Source organism: Pristis pectinata, chromosome 25 (assembly GCF_009764475.1).
Source record: "Pristis pectinata isolate sPriPec2 chromosome 25, sPriPec2.1.pri, whole genome shotgun sequence".
NCBI lineage: Eukaryota > Metazoa > Chordata > Chondrichthyes > Rhinopristiformes > Pristidae > Pristis > Pristis pectinata.
Window position 1 is genome coordinate 9,074,424 of NC_067429.1, and position 14,538 is coordinate 9,088,961.

The following is a 14,538-nucleotide window of genomic DNA, read 5'->3' on the forward strand; positions in this document are numbered from 1 at the left end:
TTCTGCTCTCCTGTAATTTCCCCAATCACCTGTTTGTCAAAAGTGTATTAATGAAATTCTGTCAGAATGCGATTTACATTACCCACAATCTGAAAATAAATTTCTAAATTTAGTCCTACTGTCTAATTTAACGTCTGTTAACCTATCAATCTCTGTCCTCTACCAGGCCTACAAATTTATAATTACAGCTAATTTTTTTCTTCTTTTGGTTGAGGTTCTCTTTGTCACATTTTGTTGCTTTATAGTCTTCTAAAAAGGGTTCCATTCATCTCTGTACAACTCCCATTAAGTGATCAGTCCTATCCGTTTCTTTGAATCATGTCATTTACTCAAATGATTGACATAAATTCATCTTAGTTTGAGGTAAACCATACCAACTTCACACCCCCTGCAACACACTCCCATCACCACCATACTTCTTATACTTCTTAAAATACATTTCTCTTATGCTGGAATTATAAACCCATGAAACAATTACAAAATGGATATTTGATAACAAAATACTGCTTTTTTTGGTGATTGAAAATTGACCTTGTCCAGAGAAGAATGATCTTCTCAGGATCATTTTGCATCATTCTAGAAATCTGGCTGGGCAATTCCCAAAGCAATTGATCTGTGCGCAACAAAATGGCATTATTGCCCATGCAACTTTCCTTTTGACCCACATGGAAGACCATAGAGCAACGATTGTTGAGAACTCCCAAGAGAGCGGGGTTTTATTGCCAATGGGTTTGGAAGGGAATTCCACTAATTTATCTCTCATATTTACTTTTAGTCCTTCTGATGTAAGTTTAGTTCTGAGGCAAATTAAAGAAGGTGAAGATGTGATTGGGGTGGGAACAAGTGCAGCTATTAAAAATGTTCTGGAGTTCAGCATGGTCCTCTGTGGAAAACAAATAAAACTGCAGGTGCTGGCATCTGAAACAAAAACAGAAAATGCTGGAAGAACTCAGCCAGTCAAGCAGCACCTGTGGAAAGAGATCCCTCACCCAAAACATCAATTGGTTTCACCTTCCTCACTTGCTGCCTGACTGACTGAGTTCTTCCAGCATCTTCTGTTTTAGTTTCATTCGTCTATGATGTGATCATCATCAAAGAGTCATAGAGTTGTACAGCAGAGAAATGGACCCTTCCGCCCTCCTTGTCCTTGCCGACCTTTTTGCCCATCCACACGAATCCCATTCACCCACATTCGGGCCGTATCCTTCCATGCCTTGCTTATTTGAGTGTCTGTCTAAATGCCTCTTAAATGTGGTAATTATATCTGATTCCACCTCTTCTGGCAGCACATTCCAGATATCAACACACTGTGTGTAAAAAAAAACTTACCCCTCAAATCCCCTTTAAAGCTCCCTCCTCTCACCTTAAACCTATACCCTCTTGTTTTTGATACCCCTACCAAGGGCAAAAGATTTTGACTATCTGCCCTATCTATGGCTTTCATAATCTTATCAGGTCTGCCCCTCAGCCTCCTTTGCTCCAGTGTCATGGCAACTTTTAATTATATAAAACCAAACAATTTTTTTTAATTACAGCAACTGATTAAATCACATTGAAGCCTAGGAGAGATTTCAGTGGAATAGACACCAGGCTTGCTGAGTTTGGCAGAGTCCAAATTTCCGACAGGGATCCTAAAACAGACATTAATCCTCCTCATTCGCATATCCAAGGGCTTGTTTTAGACGGTCTGAGATATTACACAACCCAGCCTTGCATCACCAGGTCACAGCAGGTCAGACCCCAACAGTGGACCTCAAGTCATTTAGGCAAACCCACCCAAAGAGTTAAACGTGGCCCAAGCTCAATGCTTTAGTTTCAGGTATCTCCAGATTTTCGAATGGAGTGCTGTTTTCCTCCTGCTTCTTGCATGTTTGCTTTCACATATTGTTTCCCCTCTGACAAAAAGCCCTTTCTGTTTTATGAGTAACACGCCAGACATCAAAAATGATTATTAATAATTTACAAGGCTTTTATTTTACTAATATAAGCTCAGCTTCCCTGCTGTAACAAGACCCCAGCTTACTTTAGATTCTAATGTTTCATTTGGAAGCTTTGAGCAGTTCTCCCATTAACCCTTGGACAAGGAAAAGTCGTCCCATGGTTATAAGGTCTATAGTTATCACAGACTCCAATTTCCTCTCCAAAGTTGTGGCCATAAACCAGAATCCCAGAAGACTTCCAGTATATCCCCTCACAGACTGTACTTCAGACATGAGCCTAAGGATTGAGCAAGCCTGCAATTTTCAATTACAACAGGCACCACAACTATGCCAATTCAATCCTCACACAATAGCCACAGATTTGCATTTTCAGGCAGAACTAGGAATCATTATTAGAGTCTGGTAGTTATTCTTCCTGGTTCATGGACGCTGATAACTTCTGCCACAGCTGAGGTTTATCAGTTAAGCACAGAACAGAGAATTGAACTTATAATTTCTTCAGTCTATGTAGCCTGATGCAACAACCAGGAGGAAATTTTATACCGCACCAACCCATCAGACAGAATTTATGATATTCTTAGCAATAAAGATATTTTTAAAATAGTTATTTTTCAACTGTTAATATTAACAAAGGCTTCCTGTATTATTATTTTTTAAATCATTTGACCTCAACGAGGTGAGTATCTTTTAAATAATATTGGCTATTTCTGCACCTTTTATTTGAAATCATATATATTGCTGAAAATTACCATGAGCTCTTTCATGCCAGCGGCTGTAAGATGGAAAGAGAGAGAGAAAGGTGGACAGGAAAAACAGAGGTGAATACATAATGAGAAAGGGATTGGTAAATGAAGAAATAGAGATAAAGGGTAAAAATAGGATAATGCATAGACTAATTGTGTTAGACTTCCTGCACCTCACTACACAAGCTTCAAACTTGTGACAGCGTATCTTGGAAAGAATCTACACAGCAATAAATCTACACTGACAGGCAGACCAATCTACATTGACATTCAATATCCATTATATAATGATTTTCCTGCATCCTATAGAGTGCATTTGCTATGCCGATTATTCCATCCAATTTCTTTTGAGAATTTTTTTATAACTACAACGTTAGGACTTCATATTTTCTATCTCTAATAGGGATCCTGAATTTACGGTGGTTGATTATAATGGAGATTTTTTTTACTTCATGGAAACATTGCTAAAAATGTTTCATGATTAAATCCTGCTACTCTGTTTTCCCCTAAAAATTATAAATCAGTGGCTTTCATTCAAACTCTGTGTGGAAAACACAAAGCATTGGAACTAAGGTAATGTTAAATGTTTGGGGTTACAATTGTCAGAATACCATTTTTTTAAAGACTGAAGGAGACGTGGTAAAGCTTGTTACAAAGGAGATAATAAAGGGTTTTTATAGGATGGATGTAAAGAATGTGCTTATGTCTTTAGGCAAGGATAGAATTGGGGGTCATGAATATCATATAAATCTGATAAAGGAACTCAGTAAAACCCTTTTATCTCGTGACTGATGAGAACACAGAGGATGCTAGCACAGAGCAATTGAGGAAAATTGCACAGAGCCTTTTAAGGGGAAATGGGAACAACAGATGGGGGCAGAAGAAGTAGGTGGATATGTTAACAGAGTTAGATGAAAAGGATTGGGACGATTGCGGGAACCGCAAACAGTGGTGTTGGACCATTTGGTCTGTACAAAGTGTAATGAAAGGTTTTATTCAATTTTAAATTGAGATTATTTGTACCTTCCCCAAAAGAAAATATAGTACAATGTAATCTATGTTTTATTAGGGAGGAGTGGAAGGAGAGAAAGAGAACTCAGTTTTCCATGCAATACACAAGATCTTGTGAGAAAAACATGAAAACAGACTGCTCAGTATGGCACCAGCTCAAGTTCCTTGAACTGACTGAAAATGACCCACCTATTTCCGTGTTAAAATACTGAAAACAAAAGTCAATGAAATCTTAATGTTCTAGATTTCACCCCAATAGGCGTGATTCATCCTTATAAATACACAATTCTTACATGGAAGTCATGAAGCATGTCACACCCAACAGTGACATGGCAAAACTCAACTGATTTATTAGTTTCCTGGGCTGTCTGGAGATTGACCTTTCAGTGCAGCCTAATGAGTGCACTTGAACAATTCGTTTTACAAAAATAATTTGCACTTTACTGCTGAGAAAGTACAAAATATTTCCCACTGTGCTTTCAGCTGGTGAGGCATTTATCACAAATTAAAAATACTTTGTTTAGAAGGCCAGTCACTAGTATGGAACCTTGATTGCCTATACTCCAACCATGTGAATCATGTACTTCCCTTTCCAATTAGCCACAACAGTAGTCTTTGCGAGAGAAGTCCATGGATGGCACAGCAGACTTACAAAATTGACAGTCTTTAACTTTCAACCAAATTAATTTCTACTTTTGGTAGATTAGTGGAAGGCTGCAATTGAAGCTGCCAATCCAATACTCTTATTAACCAACCCAATCCTTTCTTGAATCCTGATCTTCTCTTCCACCACTGACCGGGATAAATGGAAAGATAAGAAACCCTTCATCAAAGGTAAAAATAGGCTAATGCAAGATCATATGGCTCTTGTCAGATTATGCTTGAGATTGGTATTTTTGTTTTACATTTCAAAAGAATCCAAAACCGTTTCCAAAGAGCACTTGATTAAATCCATCCTACACTCTAGTTTCCATCCCACTCTCTTCCCAGGTTCATTGATTTATCAGTTTTGACCATGATATTGTTTCAGTTTCTGAAAAGACCTCCCGAACTTTCACTAAGCTGTTTGGTGTGCTTTTAGTGACCATTGATTGAGCCGCAGTGGCAGCCCATTAAGTGATTCTGTTATCAGTATATAGAGTCATTCAGCAGGGAAACAGGCCCTTCAGTCCAACTCATCCGTGCTTACTGTGTTGCCCAGTGAGCCAGTCCCATCTACCCGCGTTTGGACCACAGCTCTCTAAACCTCTTCTGTCCATGGACTTATCTAGATGGCTTTTAAATATTGCTAATGTGTGCGCCTCAACCACTATTTCTGGCAGCTCATTCCAAATATGCACCACCTTTGCATGTCTTCACTGTATCATATATCTTCACTCTATCCTCCTTCCACAATAAAGAAGTTCTCTGTTTACATAAAGCCATTTACCAAACTACTTGGTAGTATGCATAGAAGTACATTTAAGCACTAGGTTTTAAATGCTGACTGATGGCTTTAGTATTGAGCCCTGTATTTGTCACTGTCACCAAATGTTTTTCAATAGCACTCCTTTTCTGTCTCGGCAATATGTTTGCATGCTCAAAACCCAATAAGCACAATTACTCTGCTGTCCTGCTTCACCATGTCCCAGAGGGTGCCAAGTTATTTCTGGCTGCACATTCTACGCTGGTATTTCCCAGGACATTTGGTACAGAAAGGAAAATCCTGCCGGACTGTCTTTGCATTTATTTCAGATTCAGTTTGAGGAACTATTTTTGTTGGATGAAGAGGATGATCAAACATTTCAATCTCATAGAGATGACAAGAACAATTTCCATGCTGATCATTCATTTAGGGATTGCATTCAATTTAACTCCTTGATTCTCCCACTGAAAGTACACTGACCACTATTCCAAGGTGAATCTTTATCGTTACTCTTGATGCATTTAGTTGATTAGAGCTATTTCAAGAGTTACTCTGATCATGGATTTCCCTCAGAGATATTACACAAGGAAACAAATTTTAGTGTTTTGATTTAAATGTAGGTCCATTTACCATCTGCAAGATCCATTGTGATAAGCGATCAGTTCTTCCCAAGTATATTACCGTTACCACACAGACAAACGCAGCATGTCACCACTTACAAGATCCCCTGCAAGCCACACAACATCTGACTAGGAATTAAATTGCTGTTCCTTCAGTGTTTTCTAAAACCAGAACTCCCTATTCAGGGGCCCATGGAGGGAATGCAACTGTTCATAAAGGTGGCTCTCACCACCCTCTTGAGAGCAATTATAGACATGGGAGATAAATATTAGTCTTGCCAGGAGTCCCATAAATGAATAATAGAATGAATTATAACCAGAAGCTACAAAAAGTCATGTGTGTGCTAGAAGCCGTATGTGATGGGTTGCACCACAGGCTATAATGTGAATAACACTTCATATTAAGAAGACAAAATCACAAGGTGGTTCTGTTGCAACAATCTTACATTGATTGGATAGCCAGCTTAATTCCAGAAAGAGAACCAATGCTTCAGCTACCAATTATTTAATTGAAAATAGCAAAGTGTCCTTATTAGTACAGATCACCATTCAAAGTAGCTGTATTGTTGAGTCATTTCTGTGGTTGGTTCTGATGAAGAACATCAGCTTTTAAAACAAATTCCTTTTGATACAGTAGGGAGAGAGAGCACAGGGGTGGTACAAACTGGACAGCTCTTTGGGAGAGCTGGTATTGACTCAGTGCTGCTTCAAAATGATCCGCACTCATCTTCGCCAGCTCCTGGTAAAGCCCTGTCTCTGTCTTACCAGGTCAGATATTTCACTACTGATTCTCTCAGCTTTTTATCAAGCCCTTTCAGTTTAGTAAACTACGGGTCCTACACTGAACTGATTGGGGCTTCCTGACTGCTGTGCAACAGCCAAAATCAAACACCATTTTCCCTACCTGCATTTCCTCTGAAACCTATTATTTTACAGCCATCCCTACTAAGAGGAACTGAAATCATCTCAGGATAAACCGTGTTCTAAATAACTCCAGTAATGGATGCTAAACTAAGACGAATGAATAGAACAAAATTGGCAATGGCCTTTGAAAAGAGGTGTTGGATTATATTATGCAGCAACTAAATCATTCACTAAATTACAATATAATCTCTGTAAATTTGTGCCTAATTTTGGAGTAAATGTGGTTTTTTTCAGTATGACGTCCTCTTTCATGGTTAAACCATGAGGCTGTAATACCTGCAGAGATTTGTATCCATCGCCTTCACATTTTCTTTCCATAGCTGAGGGTTCATCTGTTTCAGTGGACAGTAAACATCCGATGTCTGGAGAACAGAGACCTCACCCGCCACCCCTCCACACTCCCACTACCCTAGATATCCTACACAACATCCCTCCTCCTCCTATTTACTCATAGTTTCTTATGACATAGGAGGCCATTTGGCCCATTTAGTTCTTGCCAGCTCTCAGACCTATTAATCTCTCTCCTCCACTTAGGTCCCCACAACCTATTCTCTCCCACATTCCTATCATCTCCTCCCTGATTCCCCTACCACCCTCTTTGGGTAATTTATGATAATGATTTAACCCACCCGACCAAATTCAATGGTCATGTAACACATTGCAAGTGTCCAGGTGTGTTACAGTTCAGGATTTACTATCTTAGTCAGCAGGTCTGGTTGTACAGCAACTCTGCAGACATTTTACTACTCCTGATAGGGTTGTAGCGTGGGGCTAATGCTTTACATGTGGCAGGTCACGCTACAAATGTCGAGAATGGTTAATACTGCATGAATAGAACTAAAGATTTTATATGTGAGGTCTTTAATGGGTAAACTACTTATTAAAATGTTGGGGTAGTTTTATCAAGAGGCAACACAGAATTTTATACCTGGTGGGAAAAAAATTGCTGTGCTGGGGGGGGGGGGGGGGTGGGATTAAATGGACAACTCATTTCACAACTGATCAAACTAAACAGAAGCCTCTTGGCTCCATCATTATAATTCTGCTTGTGAGATCTTGCAGTTTCAGACTTACTGCCTTGTTGATACATCCATTGGTGAGCGTTCCGTTATGGTAAATACGCGTTAGCTTCGTGTTAGAAGCACAAGAATTTACTGCGCAGAATAAGGCCATTCAGCCCGTTGTTTCTGTGCCGGTCGGAAAATAAACATCCGCCCTAATCCATTTACAGCCCCCAGTTCCACTGCCATGCAAGCTGCAGCATGTCAAGTACTAATGTAGGACTCTTTCAAATATGAAAGGGCTTTCTGCCTCCATTACGCAGCGAGTTGCCCAGGGTAGGAACAAATTATGTAGAAAATACAATATCACTAACAAATATTATTATGAATAGTCTTAACGCAGAAGATTTGTGAAAAAATAACTGTATCGATTTCCCCAGGAGCTGCTGTCCACCAGAGGTCGCGTTTCCCAGTCATTTATGTTTAGCATCAGTTCTGGGTCTGTGAAACAATTTTAAATGAGGAAGGTGGCGTTTCTAGTTAAAAATGCAACGGAAACCTTTTAAAAACTGCTCTACGTTATTGACAAAACCAACCCTACGTATTGTGGTGGTGGGAGGGGGTGGGGAGAGTGGGGAAACTACAAACCTCGTTTGGCAAAGTGTTTCCCCCACCGCCATCCCAACCCCAAGACTTTGCTCCAACCCACTTTTCAGGGATGCACGACCCGGAGACAGCAACTGTGTCCGCCTGAGAGTGCATCAGCCGAGCCGGGAGAGCGCCGTCAGGCGAGGGACAGTCTGCGGCTCTCAGTCCCACTCCCCCACCACCGTCCAACATCACACGACCACAGAGGTGAACAAAATCTTGATCACTTACCTGTGACAGCCAACTGTGAAGAGCCAAATCGCCCCTACAAACAGCGCAGCATCGTTGCATCTGAAAGGCAGGGCGGTGGAAACGAGGAAGCAACAGGCGCTTGTATAATCTCGATCTATTTCAGTCTTCGCTCAGTCCCTCGGTTTGCAGACAGCTTTTGATTCGAGCCACGTCCTCCTTTCATTTACTTTCCCCTCTCTATTGCTCAGAGAGAGAGAGAGAGACCTGGCGTTGTTTTCTGCAGATTTGCCAACCCAAAGCTTCCTTCAGTTGTGCTGCGAGAATTCTTGGTCCGGTTTGCTGTGATCTGTAATGTATTCTTCCCCCCCCCCCCCTCTCTCTCTCTCCACTCTCTCTCCTTGGCTGATTTTTGTCTGTCTTTGTGCAGATGTGTGTGTGTGTGTGTGTGTTTCCGTTGGAACCTGATCCCCGAACTGCTGCACAAGCCGAGGATAAGTAATCGCCTCCTCCCAGAACTGCAAGGAGACCGAGCCCCCTGTTTACAACATCAGGAGGAATCACCGACTCCCGGGAACAGTCCGCAGCTCTCTCCCGTTTTAAAGGGTTCTTCAAAACCTCCGGGGACTGGAACTGAAATGACAGGATATTCCCTCTTCTCACATTTAATAACTCACTGATGAAATTAGTTTTAAAGCGTCAACATTTAATTGCAGTTACATCAATTGCAAGTATTGTCTCCGAAAGAACTTGCCGCTGGAACCTCAGATGCTGCCTGACCTCCCGAGTATTTTCAGCTTTTTCTGTTTGCCGCAAGATCAGATTAGTTTATTGTCATTTACAGCAAGGTGCAATGAAATTCCTTGCTCACGTGAAGCTCACGGAGTAGACAGTGAACGTGGTAATAATCCAACAATAAATACAGCAAGGAGGGCAAAACAGCAGAAATAATCATAGGTTGTAGTCTCAGAATCAGACACTGACTTAGATGATGTGAAATGTGTTAATTTTGTGGCAGCAGTACAGTCCACAGATATATAAATTGCAAAAATAAGTAGTGTAAAAAGAATAATGAGGTGGTGTTCATGGACTGTTCAGAAATCTGATGGCGGAGGGGAAGAAGCTGTTCCTGAAGGGTTGAGTGTGGGTCTTCAGGCTCCTGTACCTTCTCCCCGATGGTAGTAATGAGAAGAGGGCATGTCCCAGGTTATGAGGGTCCTTAATGATAGATGCTGTCTTCTTGAGACACCACCTCTTGATGATGTCCTCAGTGGTGGCGAGGGTTGTGCCCGTGATGGAGCTGATTGAGTCTGCAACTCTCTGCAGCCTCTTACGATCAAAAAGTCTCAACAATAAGTTGTGATATATGAGGTGTAGAGAGAATCACTGACTATTTTGATGCTGCTATTTATCCGACCCCCGTCCTTCAATATATCATAAAAGTCATGGACATTCACAATGCAGAGGGAGGATATTTGACCCATTCAGCCCTCGTCTGTAAAAAATCAACAAGATATTTGGTTAACTCCACTTCCTTGTTCTTGCTCGGCAGCCCTGCAGGTTACAGCTTCCCAAATGCTCATCCAACCCTGGAAATGTGCTGAGAGTTTTTGCCTCCATTGTCATGTCAGGCAGCAGAGGTAAAAAATGAATGAGAAAAAAAAGTCAACAGGGAGGTGTAGTTAAAAGGGCTTGTCTGAAGGGAACTGCAATTGTCATGGGAGATTTTAATCTACATATCAGTTGGATGAACCAAGGGTATTGCAGAAGTGGAATTCGTGGAGTGCATCAGGGATTGCTTCTTTGAACAGTATGTTACAGAATAGTGTAATGTGAGTAATGAGAAAGGATTAATGAGGGATCTTGTGGTTAGAGATCCCCTAGAAGGTGGGGGTCACAGAATGACAGCATTCCAGATGCAGTTTGAGGGTGAACATCACAGGACCAAAACCATTGTCTCCAACTCAACTAAGGGCAATTATAATGGTATGAAAGTGGAGTTATCTAAGGTGGGTGAGGAAAATAAGCTAAGAGACAGGTCAGTAAATGAACAGTGGCAGATATTCAAGCAGCTGGCCCATAACACTGGGCAGGAATTTATCGCAACTAACAAGAAGGATTCCATGAGAAAGGGGCACAATCTGTGGTTTGACAAAGGAGGTCAAGGATAATGCTAAATTGAAAAGTAGGGCATACAAAGTAGCAAGGGCTGGTGGTAGGCCAGAGAACTGGGATTTTTTAAAAAAGTCATCAGCAAAAGACTAAAAAGCTCATAAGAAGGGAAAAAATTGATTTTGAGAGAAAACTTGCATATAATATCAAAGCAAATGTAATAGTTTCTGTAGAGGTAGAAATAGGAAGAAGATGGCTAAGTTAGGTTTGGGACCTCTAGAGAATGAGGCTGGTGCTTTAGTAACAGGAAACAAAGAAACATTAGCAGACACGTTACATTTATTTTTTGTATCAGTGTTTGCCTTGATGGACAGTGAAAATATCCCCAAGATAACGGATGTGATAATTTCAAATACCAGGAAGGAACTTTTAAAACTCCCATTTACAAGAGATAAAGTATTAGACAAACTCACAGGGATAAAGGCAGGCGAGTCACCAGGACCCAATGGCCCACACTCAAGGAATTAGCTGCAGAGATGGTGGACCCATTGGTTGAAAGTTACTAAATTCCAGGAGGGTACCAGAAGATTGGAAAACAGCCAACATGACTCCATTGCTCAAATAGGGAGGAAGACAGAAGGTGGGGAACTAATGGACAGTTGGTTTAACATCTTTTTGTTGGCAAGATGCTGGAGTCAATAATCAAACTTGACATTTAGGAAAGCTAAATATAATCAAGTCTAGTCATCATGGTTTTATGGAAGGTGATCCATGTTTGATAAGTTTGCTCAAATTCTTTGAGGATGTGGCAGGGTGAATTGGTAGAGGGGAATCTGTAGATGTAGTATATTTAGATTTCAAAAGGTATTTGACAAGGTGCCACAGAAGAGGCAGGTGCATGAATTCAGAGCACAAGGTATTGGAGGAAGTCTGTTCACATGGATTAAAAAGTGAGGATCACATAGAAAATGAAGAGTTGGAATAAATGTTCAACTTGATAGCCCTCTTCCAGGCTGGAGGGATGTAACTAGTGGAGGTTAAAGGTGTTTTTTTTATTTTGTTCTGGGAAATCCCAGAACTGACCTTGAATATTCACTGGCAAGGTCAACAATTATTCCATTTGCCTTCAATTTGATAGCTTCCTTCCAGGCTGGAGGGATGTAACTAGTTCTTGGCCCTTAATCGTTTACTATTAACATTAATAACCTGGAAGAGGGAATAAAATGCAAGGTTTCCAGGTCTGCTGATGAAAGAAAAATAGGTGGAAGAGCATGTTGTGATGAGGGCATTGTGATTCTGCAACGATGTATAGACAGGTTGAGCAACTGGACCAAAATCTGGCAAATGGAGTTTAATGTGGGGAAGTGTGAGGTGTTGCGCTTTGGTAAGAGGAGTCAAAAGGCAGATCATTATCTAAATGAAGAGATACTGCAAGTGAGGTGCGTTCAGAGGCATCTAGGTGGTTTAGTGCATGAATCCCAAAGTTAGCAGGCAGGTCCAATAAGTAGTTAAGAAGGGAAATGGCATGTTAGCATTTATTGCGATGGGGTTGGAGTTTAGGAATAAGGGGGTTTTGTTATAGTTGTACAGGGTGTTGGTGAGGCCACACCTGGAATACTCTGCACAAGTTTGATTCCCTTACCTAAAAAAGGGATATGGTAGTACTAGAGCCAGTCCAAAGGAGATTCACCAGACTAATTTCTGGGATGAGATGGTTATCCTACCAAAAGAGCCTAGACAGGTTGCGTCTGTATTCCTTGGAGTTTAGAAAAATGAGGGTAACCTCATTGAAACCTATAAGATCAGAAGGGGGCTTGACAGAATAGATGTTGAGGGGTTTTCATTAATGGGAAAGTCACAAACAAGGGGAAATAACTACAAAATAAGGAACCGGTCATTTAAAACTGAAGTGCATAGAAATTTCTTCTCTCCGAGCGTAGAGGATCTCTGGAATTCTCTGCCCCTGAGGGTGGTGGAAGCCAGATCGTTAGATATATTTAAGGTAGAGATAGAAAAATATTTGAAAGATCAAGGAATTGAGAGTTATAGGGAACTGGTATGGAAGAGGAGTTGAGGCCAGCATAGATCAGCTGTGATCATTGAATCGTGAGGGAGGCTTAAGGGGACTGAAAGTCTATTCCTTGCTCCTATTTTCCTTGTGTTCCTGTGTTCAAATGATATATTGGCCTCCATTACAGAGTGGTTGGGGTTTAGAAATAGGACAGTTCTGTCACATTTGTACAGAGTGTTGGTGAGGCTGCACCTGGAGTTGGCGTAGGCAGTATTGGTCACCTGACCTAAGATGCAGTCCAAAGAGATTCATGAGGCCATTTTCTGGGATGAGAGGATTGCCCTATCAAGGAAGGGTCAACAAGTTGGGTCTGTATCCTTAGAAATTTAGAAGAATGAGGGGTGATCTTATTAAACGTATGAGATTCTAAGGGGGCATGATGGGGTGGACATTGAGATGTTTTCACCAGTGGGAGAATCCCAAACAAGGGGATATAGCTTCAAGACAAGGGACCAGTCACTCAAAACTCTTTTTGAAGGAAATAAAGTAATATTTCACTACTATTTGGCCTGAATTTAATTTTATTTTAAAAGGTTGACAGCAAGTAGTGATGCCACTTTTCTGACATAGTTTTGTATGAAAGGAATAACCAGATACTGTATGTAAAATGCAAGTAGATTTGGACGCAGAGCAGGAGCAATCTCAGTAAATGGCAGAAGGAGTTCCAGAGGTTAAAGACATGTTTTTTTTTATTTCAAGGTCAGTTCTAGGAAATCCCAGAACTGACCTTGAATAAAAACATATTCACTGGCAAGGTCAGCAATTATTCCATTTGCCTTCAGCTAGATAGCTTCCTAGGCCATTTTAACAGTCAAAGTAAATTCAAAGTTGAGGTAGATTTTTGGACTCCAAGGGTATCAAGGATTATTGAGAACAGGTAGAAACATGTTGAGGCCAAGATCAGATCAGCATTGATTTAACTGAATGGTGCAGTATGCTCAAGGGACCCCATGGGCAATTTCTGCTCTGGTTTCTTATGTCAACCAGGTCAATTGGATTCTCAAAGGATGAACCAAATGGTTTTTTTACAACAATTTCATGATCACCCTTGCTGATGCCAGCTTTTTATTTCAAATTTATTTTGTTGACTGCATTAAATTCCCCCAATTGCTGTGGTGGGTTTGAACCCACAGCTCCAGATCAATTACCCAGGCTTCTGGATTTTTAATCTAATGATGTAACTACAATGCTACCACACCCTTGATCTGAAACATCAGAGGCCAGGAATCAGATCCCCTCATCTCTAAAGAAGATATTGCATTCACTGATGTCAGTGACCACTGAGAAAACCAAAAGCTAATAAGCAGATCCTTTACAATTTACGGCCAAGTATTCTCATCCGATCTCTTTGTCCTCGGCTTCGCAAACTGCTTCAGGAAAGCTCAATATAAGCTCAACAGTATCTCTTCCAACTAAGCCTTCTAAACAACATTGAGTTCAGCAATTTCAGATTATCAGCATTTCTAACATTTTTGCTTCAGATTTTCAGCACATTCTTTTGCTAATTTCAGATAATTATTCTGTATTTCCACCCACTCCAGATAGAACATTTCCCCCTTTTACCACCTCCTTCCACTTTACACTGTCATCCCTTTGTCATTTAATCTCTCCTGCCTTCCATTCCATCACAGACCCTCCTGTCCTTCCCTCCCTCTTTTTTTTACCTTTTAACTATTCCAGTTCTGATGTGAAGTCATTGACCTGAAACGTTAACTCTCTCTATCTCCGTCCATAGATGTTGCTTGACCTGCTGAGTGTTTCCAGCATTCTCTGTCTTTATACCCATCTGCTTATTCTCATTCTTATAGCGTTGTATTCTTTACACATTCTGTACTCATCACTTATGTCTCACGTTCTCTGGGTATCTCAAAGCA

General features: G+C 40.8%; 1 protein-coding gene across 1 annotated transcript in view; it reads right to left on the bottom strand.

Annotated features, from left to right (window-relative positions):
• Positions 1-8,847, bottom strand: part of lrrc3ca (leucine rich repeat containing 3Ca) — a 47,069-nt gene extending 38,222 nt beyond the window's left edge. The window contains exon 1 of the mRNA XM_052038725.1: positions 8,524-8,847. The gene's annotated coding sequence lies outside the window, so the exon portion shown is untranslated. The remainder of the gene's footprint in view (positions 1-8,523) is intronic.
• Positions 8,848-14,538: the final 5,691 nt, after the last annotated feature.